The 12,087-nt window shown below is 33.4% G+C and overlaps 1 protein-coding gene and 1 long non-coding RNA gene across 2 annotated transcripts in view; one reads left to right on the top strand and one right to left on the bottom strand.

The window, feature by feature from the left end:
• Positions 1-4,060, bottom strand: part of LOC127863799 (uncharacterized) — a 22,949-nt gene extending 18,889 nt beyond the window's left edge. The window contains exon 1 of the mRNA XM_052403458.1: positions 3,934-4,060. The gene's annotated coding sequence lies outside the window, so the exon portion shown is untranslated. The remainder of the gene's footprint in view (positions 1-3,933) is intronic.
• Positions 4,061-9,297: 5,237 nt separating this feature from the next.
• On the top strand, positions 9,298-11,861 carry LOC127863800 (uncharacterized). Its single transcript, XR_008041187.1, has 4 exons — positions 9,298-9,570; positions 10,274-10,386; positions 10,689-10,782; positions 11,155-11,861. It is a non-coding gene; the product is annotated as an uncharacterized LOC127863800 (long non-coding RNA).
• The last annotated feature ends 226 nt before the right edge of the window (positions 11,862-12,087 follow it).

Here is a 12,087-nt window from a genome sequence, read left to right as displayed (position 1 = left end):
ACTTTAACATTAAATGTACATGTATTTGTCAATGCTTTCCAACAGTTTCATCAATTCTTATATGTTCGGTCACCCACATATGTTGGACATTATGACATATTTTTATAAAACGTTCGTCATTAATTTTTATTTAGAAAATTGTATCACATATATGTTGTTGTTGGTTCGAAACATGTTAATTGTAGATGTTATTTGTGAAAAATAAGGTAAACGTTTAGCAAATTTTGCTACATATGTTTTGTAAATTCCAATCAATATAAATATAGGGGCCGCGGCTGGGATTGTTGCGGGAAGGTTAAGTATACCCAACATTTGTTTAAACTATCGGTGCAAAATCACGGCTTTTCCTAGCTTTATTCTATTTAAAGCGGGGTGTTTCAAGATACATAGTTTTTCAAATTATTTCATAACTTTAATGTCAGATATTCTTCAATGGAATTAAAGACATGAGTTTTTAAACCTTAATGATTTTTAAAAAATTATGATATTGGCTTTGAACATCAATTTTAATGAAAGAACAAACAATATACAACGGTATGAACATAAAGAGACACCAGTTTTAACATAAGTAGACAACATTCTGAACATTCAATAGACAACAGTCTGGACATAAATATACAACAGTCTATATATTTAATAGACGATAGTCTAACAAAAGCAAAATAATCTTAACATGAACATACAACAGTCGTATAATAAATAGAAAACATGTGTTGATTTGTTCGAAAACACTAAATATGCAATGTATTGTTTCCGTTCGCTTAAAGCTATTTAAGATAGTACATTATTGATTGGAAACTGATAAATACGCGCCGAATTTAAAGGGGCCTTTTCACAGATTTTGGCATTTTTTTTTAACTTATTCATTAAATGCTTTATATTGATAAATGTAAACATTGGATCGTAAAAGCTCCAGTAAAAAATCAAGAAAAAAAATAAAAAAAGGAAAAGAACATTGCCCGGAGCAGGTTTCGAACCAGTGACCACTGGAGTCCTGCCAGAGTCCTAAAGTAAAAACGCTTTAGCCTACTGAGCTATTCCGCCGAATACACATCAGGACGTATTTTATACCTTATATAAGCAATCTTCGTAGTTTCACAAAATTTAACGACAAAAACAGAACTCTCCAAATTATTCAATCGTTTCGCGTTGCAACGCTTTATAATTTTTAGGTTTTAAAATCGTCAAAAGATGCATATAATGGCTATATTAGAGCATGGTTAATGTTCAGTATTACTGTTTCCTCACAAATATCATAACTAAAACGAAAACTTACGAATCTGAAACAACTTTTTGAAATTTGGTCAATTTACCAAAGCGTGAAAAGATCCCTTTAATAAACGTTAAAACAACATTATATCCTAGACAAGTGGTAACACTTCTGCAGCGGAAGTTGTGTGTGTGATGAATATCTAAGCCATCGTATTTTGTAAGTACTGTTGCTGAATCCGTCATGGTTAGTTAATTGTTTCAAAATATCTACCATGTTCATTGAATTTGCTATTAAAGAAAGAACGTTCCTGATTTACCGACACACACATGAGCGAGGATAATAATGGCACCTTTTATATTTAATATGATATATAATATGTTTTTTAAATATTGAGCTATTTTAGAGAAACGAAGTTGAATACTTCATTATTATTGTACTATTCGGGACTTTTAAAATCTAAATGATAAAAAGAGGCCCATCGCCTCAGGTCGCTTCCCTGCAACCTGAATGAATTGAACTGTTTTAATAAACTTTTGCATTTTAAACTCGTGCAAGATATAATTAGAAATAAATATTCGGAGCATGTTTCAGGATGATTGAACAAACAATGTGCCACCTAAAGTGTTCCCAAACTGTTGACGGTGACTGATGTGCACATAGCGTTTCATAAAGCTTGATCGATATTAATGTGTTTTAGAGCGTTCACAAGCTTTTTCTTTAATTTGACCTAGTGACGTTTTGTTTTACAACAATTGAGTACGTATAGAATTCGTCTAAGATATCATTACACAAAAGGTTCTTAATAAGTGTTTGTTTTAAGATAGGACAATGAAAGTGTCCTCTAGAGAGTCCACAAGCTTTTGCTTGATTTGACGTAGTGACGTAGATGTAGATCTTCGTAACCCATATTTGAATTCGCCGGAGACATAATATGGACAAAGTGTTATGTTCTGACCAAGTTGTTTGGTCGATAAATGTGGAATATGGATTGTTAACACGCTTTTGTTGATTTGACCTATTCACGAAGTGTTTGCCCGATACAACCCAGTTTCGAAATTGGTCGAGATATATTTTTTTGGCAATAAATGTGCCCTCTTAAGTGTGCACATGGTTACAGAAAAGCAATTTAAGAAAAACTTTCCTACCGCATGGCAGCCATGTTTTTCAAACATTTTGAAATCGGCCATGATATCATTGTGACATTCGTTCTTGGAAATTATCGTGCAAATTTGGTTATAAATGTAACATCTAGAGCGTTCGCTATACAATACAAATTGTCCCGCCTCATTTTCAATTCACCTGAACAATTTACGAACTCGGCCGATATATATTCGGGACAAACGTTCTGAGCAAGTTTTATGAAAATTGTTACACACGTTGACATGCAGAGTGTTCACAATGTGTTTTTTTTCCGTTTACCGAATCACACGTTTTTGTACTTACGTAATTTATGTTCGAACTCGTTCGAGTTATAATTAGGAAAAAGTTCTGATCGATGTTCATGAAGAATGGGAAATAGATGTTGCCTCTGAGAATGTTGTGGTCAGGGAAGCTAAAAACAAGTAACCAATAGGCAAGTTGATTGCTCTTATTCATGCTCACTGACTTGTTGTCAAAAACACTGGTTAGAGTAACGTTAAACGTGTGCATACATGCAAAAGGTGTTTTAGTAAGAGAAACGATAAGGAGAGCCGAAAACATAACAACTTAAAAACATCTTAATTACAATTAATTTTATAAAAAGACAATACGTCATAAAAAAGGATGAATACTTATTTAGGACACACTAAAAGGGATTTTAAGTCATGTCGTTGTAGATATAGTCGTTATGTTATGTTAATGGTTTACTTTTTTGTAAGCTGTTATAATTCCATAAACATTTATGTAATGTATTTTCACCATCTTAACTTATTTCACATGAGGTCAGCTGAAAGGAATGGGTGGTGGAGTTGTTTTTTTGTATTCTTACAATAGTGAAGTGACTTATAGATTTGTGTCTTATTCTATGATGTGGACATAGATGGCAATACATTCAAGATGAATGTCAAGAATAATTTATTAAAAAAAGGTAAAGCTCAATTATTTAACTGAAAAAGTAAGATTAGTGATCGGTTTAATCGGTCGTATATAATTAATGAACACTTGATACGTTGATATGTATATGATGTTATGCCTTATATCAACGAAGTTGGTTTGATTTAATATAATATGTTTTATGTAAGCTTAGACACTACCGAAACGTTGTAAGTTTTCACTTGTTCAGCAAGTAGAGTAGTATTGACACGATGAGAAATTTATAAGTTTAAATTCGGAATTGCATGCTGCATGATTGCGAATAAAATTAAACATGCCTGCGAACATTTGTTTTAATTATTTTTTCGAATAGTATTTGTATGTAGAAAATGTAGACAAACATTATTTAAAAAATAATATATTATTGGAATACAACTCACTATACTGCCACAACACTCCTTATTTAATGATGTTTCATTAAAAATATATCAATTAATTTGTCTTTTTTTGAAAAGTATCCGTGTATACCTCAACGTTGACAATGCAACCTAATAATTACATTTTACAACCTTAACATGAACACGGTCAAAATACATGCTAATATAACTTCAAATATTAACAATCATGATTCAGCAAAAAATTAAGCATGGATGATTCAAAATTGTATAATAAATTGTATAATGTAAATAGTTAACAACTTCACTTACTTGCTCGATCGAATATGTATATCGTTACAATCCGTTGAATTCTAGAGTGAAATCGAAAGTACGTTGATATGGATTTCCTGACGTATATTACAAGTGTAAGGCCATTGTGCACACACCAGCTCGTACTGACTAAAAGCATATAAACACTTGCCTGTTGGTTCGAATGTGTATATCGTGACAATCCGTTACAGTCTCGAGTAAAATCGGAAGTACGTTGACGTGAATTTCCCGTGACGTACATAACAAGTATTAGGCCATTTCGTACACAACAGCTCGTAGTGACTTATTGAGTGTACATGTACGTTCGAACTTGTGTATCATGAACATCCGTAAAAGTCTCGAGTCAAACTCCAAAGTGAGTTCACTTACAGTACAGTTAATGGCAATTTTGTACATATTGGCTCGTAGTGACTTAGTTTGTTTACAAGGGTATGTGTGAATATGTGAATACCATATATCTCTCCAGAAGTCAAAATATTGAACACTAGTCACACAATTATCATTTTCCCGATCTGAACATATAAAGAAATTGCTACCATGACCCTATGAATTGTGCCCTTTTATGAGCTTGAATATTTGTGCTTTTTAAATGTAACGGATCAACTGCGGGATAACCATTTGAAGGTCTTTTAAAAAGCTAATTTCCCACGGACTACCAACTTTTCAAATCGAGTTACCCGATCCTAAATCTACTCGCCCACTGCACACGGGCAACACGTCACTAGTAACTTGCCAGGATTTCGGGCTGAAACAAACTGAAAAAAACACGCAACAACGTACATTTTGTAACTGAATGCGATTGTTTTAAATATAAATTAAATATATTAGGGACTTCACACTATCATCATCAGCAGCATCATCATCATCATCAGCAGCAGCAGCAGCAGCAGCAGTATCATCATAATATTTATGTCACGACGGTTTCACTTAAAAATACAGTGCAGTGTCTTCCCTGATAAGCCTGCACATACCGTATATTGGATGGCACTTTTTTAAGGCACATGAATTGCGCAGTGTCTTCCCAGATAAGGCCACGCAGTCCGTATATTGGATGGCACTAAAGCCACATGCATTAAGCCTTGTTTTCCCAGAGTGCGGCTTATATACATATTCTTCTGCGCTTCTCTCGCTGGGCAGTGTTGCTACACGTTATCGTTGCTTCAGTTAAGTAATAGATGACAAAATGAGATCATTATGCAGAAACGTTTGAAGTGTCTTCACTGATAAGCCTGTGCAGTCCTATATTGGATGACACTTAAGATTGAAGTGTCTTCACTGATAGGCCTGTGCAGTCCTATATTGGATGACACTTAAGACACATGCATTTAGCCCCGTTTTCCCAGAAAGCGGCTCACGTACATATACTTCTGCGTTTCTCTCTCAGAGCAGTGTTGCCTCACGTTATCGTGCATTAAGTTAAGTAATATACGAGGAAAAAAATATGCTTATGAAGTCACACAATTATTTAAAATGTAGATGTTTCATTCACGAATATAACGAAATGATAGAACAATTTATACTTTTTTTAAAGCACATTAACCTAGTTAAGTTTTCAATATGAATTGTGAACGGGTATGAATCATATTAAATATCACTTAAATAAACAGCATACTCGGAAATTAATCGTGTAAAATATGATTTATATACTTCAAAATCAATGTTTTATTTTACGGCATTTTTTCGAAGAGATGTGAATGTGCGGACTTGTTAAATTTATCTCTACGACATTGTGATATATTTTGTAAAGATATACTAAACAGACCGCGCAGAAAGTTTCCATATCGCATGTTTGTCTGAATAACAAGTGCACATGAGTGTGACATCCGGAATAGTTCATCTTCACGTGAGCATGTAAGCGTTTGAACCATATATTTAATTCGGAACTCGCGCGCTGTGGGTTTTTTCCGGTTTTTTTAGCGCGTACAGTAATGACCAGTGACGTCGATATCCGATGTGCTTCCCATTCAATAATGAATAATAAGTATTTAAACGACAGTAGTGTTTTTTTAAGGAAATGCAAAAATTCAAGTATTTTGTTGTTATTACAATAACTATTATAACTATCATTACTAATAATTACGCATATCAAATCTCACACTGATATACATGTATGTCAGAAGTTTCATACAGGCTTATAGTATAAATAAACCGTTCAGATATACAGCCGCCTATACGAATGGGTCCAGTAGCAAACATCCGTTAACGACATGAGAAAAGACTTATATACCAAACATATGCAAACGGCTTGACATATGCAATATTTCTTCTGCAAAACATTATTCATGATGATGTTCTTGTTTTTTCGGCATGCTTTATAGATATAGCAAATACAAGTAACGTATGATAAAGATCGTTAGTGATGTGCCTTCTTATCTTAAGGTCTTAGTCTTTAGCGAATAATTGTCTTTTCTTTTCAGATAAGATTAAAGAAAATCATCACACTTGAGCTATATCAATAGACATATAAATATCCAACTGATATGGAGCGATATATTAGTTCTAGTACTACGAATGAATGGACTGAGGATAGTAAGGTCTTTATTTTTTGGAGCTTGTCTGAATGATTTTATAAATATTTGCATATTATAATGTATATACGATAGCCTAAATGTCTTGGTAGTTTCGTTGACAATCTTCCAATAAAACTGTACGCTCAGGCCTACGCACGGTGTATGCAATGACAGAGTTACGTGACCGAAGCTGTTCACATGTAAATGTAGCATTATATCGTGTTACAGCTCATCTAAAGATGATTAAATCATGGTATTTTTATCAACTATAATGAACGCTTGAGCAAAAGTGGTGTTTACTATTCAGCGATAAGATACATTATTGATTCACTCTCTTTTAAAATATGCTAGTCAGCGTTTGTTTGTACCTACCGCGCGCGTTCATATATCGGAAAAAAACCCAGACAGGTGAGTTCAAAATAACAACTATTAGCGATTTATAAAGTGTCATAGTAAGTGCTTCCGGAAATGTCAGTCTTGTAAGTGCGCGCGTCAGTACTTGATCTATACGACATACAGGTGCGCACATATATGCTACCACGTGCACAAATGAGGCCAAAACATATTCCGGATATCAAATCCTTTTTATCGTATGATATCGATGCATGTAATATAAACGTGAGCTTATAATAAACCGTATTATAAAACATATCATTGATTCTTTAAAAGAAAAGTTCTTAAAAATGTCCAATTTTTTGTTTTTACACTGATTTTGATTCATTTGATGAATTACATGAATATAGTTGAATAGATTTAATTTGGTTGTACATTTTGATAAAAAACGAATTTTTGTGTTAAGAATCCGTATAAAGTATTTCATACAATTGTTCAGAGTTAATATACATTAACAGTATTGGAACAATTGGAAATAGTTCATTAATTTCAGAACTATTGGAAAATGTTAAACATGCGCATTATTTTGGTGTTAATGAATCCTTTGAAGGCATTTGAAAATATACCTAAATTTACAATGTGTATATTAGTGTTATTTAAGTTTAAAAAAATGTTGATTTGTAAAGCAAACAAAATGACTTTTTCTCCCTGTCAATGTTCGTAATATTACGAACAAGTATGACAATTAATAATAGTGCGTAATATTACGAAGTCTCAAAAATGTTGATTTTAATCCAAAAAAACTGACTGTGTCTTCCTGAAAATGTGCGTAATATTACGAACAATGATGTCAATTTCTAATAGTGCGTATTATTTAGAAGAATATGTTTCATGAAGAAACATTGACTTTTTCTCCATGAAAATGTTTCTAATAATACAAAACGATGACAATTTATAATAGTGCGTAAGTATCAAAACTGTTTTTCTCCCAGAAAATGCTCGTATTATTACAAATATTTAATTGTTTATAAATGCACCCACTTTTTTGAGGAAACAGATACATTTGATAATTGTGTTCATGCATTTGTGTTGAAGATTAAATTTGTGTGCAATTAAATTGTGAAAAAACACATGTTTCTCTTCATTTTGCAACGATAAAAGGGAATGTAAAATATTTGTTCTAATAAAATTCCGATGAGTTCTTTTTTTTAAATAAAGTAACTATTTAACAAAACTAAAAAACCGGAAGTCAGACCAGTGGTGTGGACGAGAAAGTTCAGGGCATCAAAAGGGCCGCCCCTTCGCTGCCACCGGAAGTCGTTCGGACACTTATCAACGTCCGATGGATAAGAGCTCGCCTGAAGCTCGCACAAGAAGTGCTCCGTCTTCAAGTCGCACGCTGTGATCTTGATATCTGGCTATGAAGGTTATACCGTTGAACTTCGTTATTTGAATGCCAGATGATAAAAACCCGTCGTAATATCTAAGTCGTTGCAACCGATTAAGATATTTTGTAAAATAATAAAACAATCACACATGTTTTTATTATACTAGTTAATATTACCTAAGTATTAATAACACTTTTAATATCAATATTGTGTAAATCGTTTGTGTTGTAACAAGGATGGTTTGTGGTGTTGCGAAATTTGATTGAACGTTTTGTAGTGTCAAAACATAAAACTGGTCAGTTTGTAGTGTCACGACCTTTGACTGAATGGTTTGTGGTGTCACGAGATTTGACTGGACGGTCTGTGGTGTCATGACATTTTACTGAACGGTTTGTAGTGTCGTGAAGTTTGACTTAACGTTTTGTAGTGTCATAACATTTGACTGGCCGGTGTGTAGTGTCATGACCTTTGTCTGAACGGTTTGAAGTGTCACGACATTTGTTTGAACCGTTTGTGGTATCACGACATTTGACTTAACAGTTTGTAGTGTCACGAGAATTTTTTTTGTGTCACGACATTTGACTGGATGGTTTTCGGTGTCACGACATTTGACTGAACGTTTTATGATGTAACGACATTTGATTAAAAGGTTTGTAGTGTCATACCATTTGACTGAACTGTTTTTGTGTCACAGCATAGGACCTGTCGTCTGTGGTGTCACAACATTAAACTGGACGTGTGCGGTGTCACCGCATTTTACTGGACTATTCGTGTTTTCAAGACATTTCACTGCATGGTTTGTGGTGTCGCAGTTTTTGACCTGTGGATATTGAGTTCCCCACATAACATATGGCATAACATTTGAGTGTTAAATGTTGTTAAATATTAGATCTGCGTTCTGGGAATTCTTGGCGTTATGATTGTTTGTAAAGTAGCAATCCAGACGAGCCCTTGCAGTCCGAAAATAAATTAAATTAGTGTGTTACTGCCTAAGGATAAACAATATATGTGACGTCGTCAGCGAAAATCAGTCTTGTGTACGCTGACGTTTATGTCGGGAAATCGCGAGATAAAAATCTTGTACGAAAATGCGCTGGATATTTCGTCTTTTTCGTACAATTTCTCGGCTTATAATTTATGACATGCTTTGAAAATTTCCACAATATAGCATGAATATGTTTTTTAAACACTGGCACAATTGGTGGTTTGTAATCCGCTTATTTAATTCAAATTATTCCCCTTGAAAGACACTGTTTCGTTTGAGCAGTTCACAGGTAGCGCAACCTGTCTCGTAGTGTTCATTTTCAATGGCTATTAAACGCTGTAAATCAAAATGACATCGTGTACTAATGGATGTCTTCAATCGAAGAAGGTTCGGAAATGATATTTCCACATGCTTAAAATAGGTAAGTGAAAGATATATGTGTATTTTGGCTTTGTGATTAATTTTCGCGACTCGCAAGTTTGACCCGGAAGTAAACTGTACGATAGCAACTGAATTGTTTACATGAAATGGTGGAAGATTTAAATTTGACTTTAAAATATCATGTTTCAACACCAACACTATTCCATGTGAAATTTCACAAGATCAGGACACTTCGTTTTTAAATTTAAATGATTTTTCGAATGTAAATGAACTTTATTTTGAAACTTCTCACCCCGCTACTTAAGATTTGTTTTATGTGGTAGATGATTATGAAAGCACAGGAGTTTGAAATTCTATCAATATAGCTAATCTGATGGCTAAATAAAAAAAATATACCCCTATATAGTATAAGACTAGTCTTTATACTCTATAGGGGTATACTTATTTTTTATTTAGCCATTAGATTAGCTATATTGATAGAATTTCAAACTCCTGTGATGAAAGTGACCTTGAGTCAAACCATGATGAGTCTGATATTGATATTGATGTAGAAGCTGTCAAAAAACACATCAGATACTGCGTTTACTGAAAAGTCTGAACTTCATGTGGCAGAAGCTGATAAACAAATTTAAACAAATATAAGGTTGACTTTTAAAAAATGTTTAAGCACAAATTTAATTAATAATTATTATTATAAAAAAAGTGTTATGTAGATAAATAACCAATAATTTGATATTCTACAGGTTGGGAAGTTACGGTCTTGGCGAACAGCATTCTCACTTTCAGTGTGACAACTGTTGCGGCCAAAATAAAAACAACATAGTCATCTGGTACCTTCTGTGGAGAGTTCTTGTAGGTAATAACAAGCCCTTAGTTATTGTGTTTCTGATAGATTTTTTTAATATTGAGAAATTAATTTAGCTAAACCTGTTGTTAAAAATATTTGTTTGCAGTAATGCAATTGCAAAATGGTAAAGCATGTTGATATGTAGTAAATATGTTTAAAAAAAAATTACTCTGGTATCAATCCCAAAAGGAAAATTCTCTTAAAATAATATATTGAAATGAGTCAACATTTTTGAGTCAGTCAATTACTACAAAATACATATTCTAAATTGTAGCCTGACCTTTTTTAATAATTATTTTTTAACATTTCAGGTTTACACAGAATCATCACACTAAGCTTTATGTTGATAAGACATACAAAGTTTACACCAGATTGGCACTTTGGCATCTGGAAGTCAAAGTGGAGGTAAATTCCTTATCACAGTATGGTGTATGTGACCTGCATGATCCTTCTTGATAAACCGTGTTTGCATTTTCATAGGTCTATAGAGTTGTATAGTTCTGCCATGTAATAAAATATAAAAATAATAAAACATAAATTAATTAAAAATAGTGTGTAGGTACTTTATGTCTTGTAACAGGAAAATAAATATTCATTTTAATAGTTTCAGCTGTTTTATTGGTATGAAATTCTTGATATGGCAAACAAAATCCAATGCAAAATCATCCTTAAAACTTTGTAGTTTTCTATTACAACAACAACAACAAAATAATAATTTGATAATAGGAAAACTATATTTTGCAATTGTTTCTTAATTAAATGGTAATCTTGATACAGAAACTTCAATGCAGAAATGTTGTCTTATGTCGCTGCGTCTGTGGGGTTATCGTCAAGGACGGGCCACAACATCCCCCAGCTTGGGGGAGACTCTTGCAATCCTGTTGTTATCTAAGACAGGAAGGATTACCCAACGACATTGTTTCACCACATAAAGAATGTCACCAAATTTCATCAATTTCCATGTGTCAGCGGAGCATCCCGGTGTTGTGGAATGCAGGGAATTTAGTGACTCACCAGTAGTCAGAATCACTCTCAGGAAGGTCTCGAAAGTGAATGTTAATGTGAGCTGTGACAACCTGCCATAAGAAATGTTTGCGAAAGGGCTCGATCTGGACCATCAGTGGTATTTATTCGAAAACTAACGTGAATTCTGTCGCATAGATGAACCAAAAACTTGACATGTCCGAAACGCGCTACTGGTGAGCAACAAAAAACAGACTGTGCCCCCCCAAAAAGAAGATGCATTAAGATGCGCATCTGATCTTCTCTGATGGTGCCACAACAATTACATACATCATGTATCAGTGTTTATTTTGGCCAAGGTATTGGGTGATATATTTTCCCACAATGCAAAAAATCCTCTATTCCTAGAAAAGCTAAAACATGTATACGATTGCTGAATGTGTCAGTTGATACAGGTTTTGAAATGTTCAATGCAAACTTTTGTTGTTCTAATTGCACAAGCTTGTTTTCAAGTTTTTTATATCTCATATTAAAAAACAAAAATCATTTTTTCCATGTACATGTAGATCTAACCATGCAATTGTTTTCACCTTATGGACACAGACTGCCTATCAGAAAAACTGGAAAAAAATCAGTGTGAATATTGTATTTATTTATGTTTTACAATGAAAATCCTATATTTTTGTTTGTTTGCTACATTGTTTCCATAGTAACAAAAACAAACAATTTTTATGTTTAAGTTATTGT

The sequence above is a fragment of the Dreissena polymorpha genome, unplaced genomic scaffold (genome assembly GCF_020536995.1).
Source record: "Dreissena polymorpha isolate Duluth1 unplaced genomic scaffold, UMN_Dpol_1.0 chrUn039, whole genome shotgun sequence".
NCBI classification, from domain to species: domain Eukaryota; kingdom Metazoa; phylum Mollusca; class Bivalvia; order Myida; family Dreissenidae; genus Dreissena; species Dreissena polymorpha.
The sequence above is the reverse complement of the archived record's forward strand: the minus strand, read 5'-3'. Positions and strand labels throughout refer to the sequence as shown.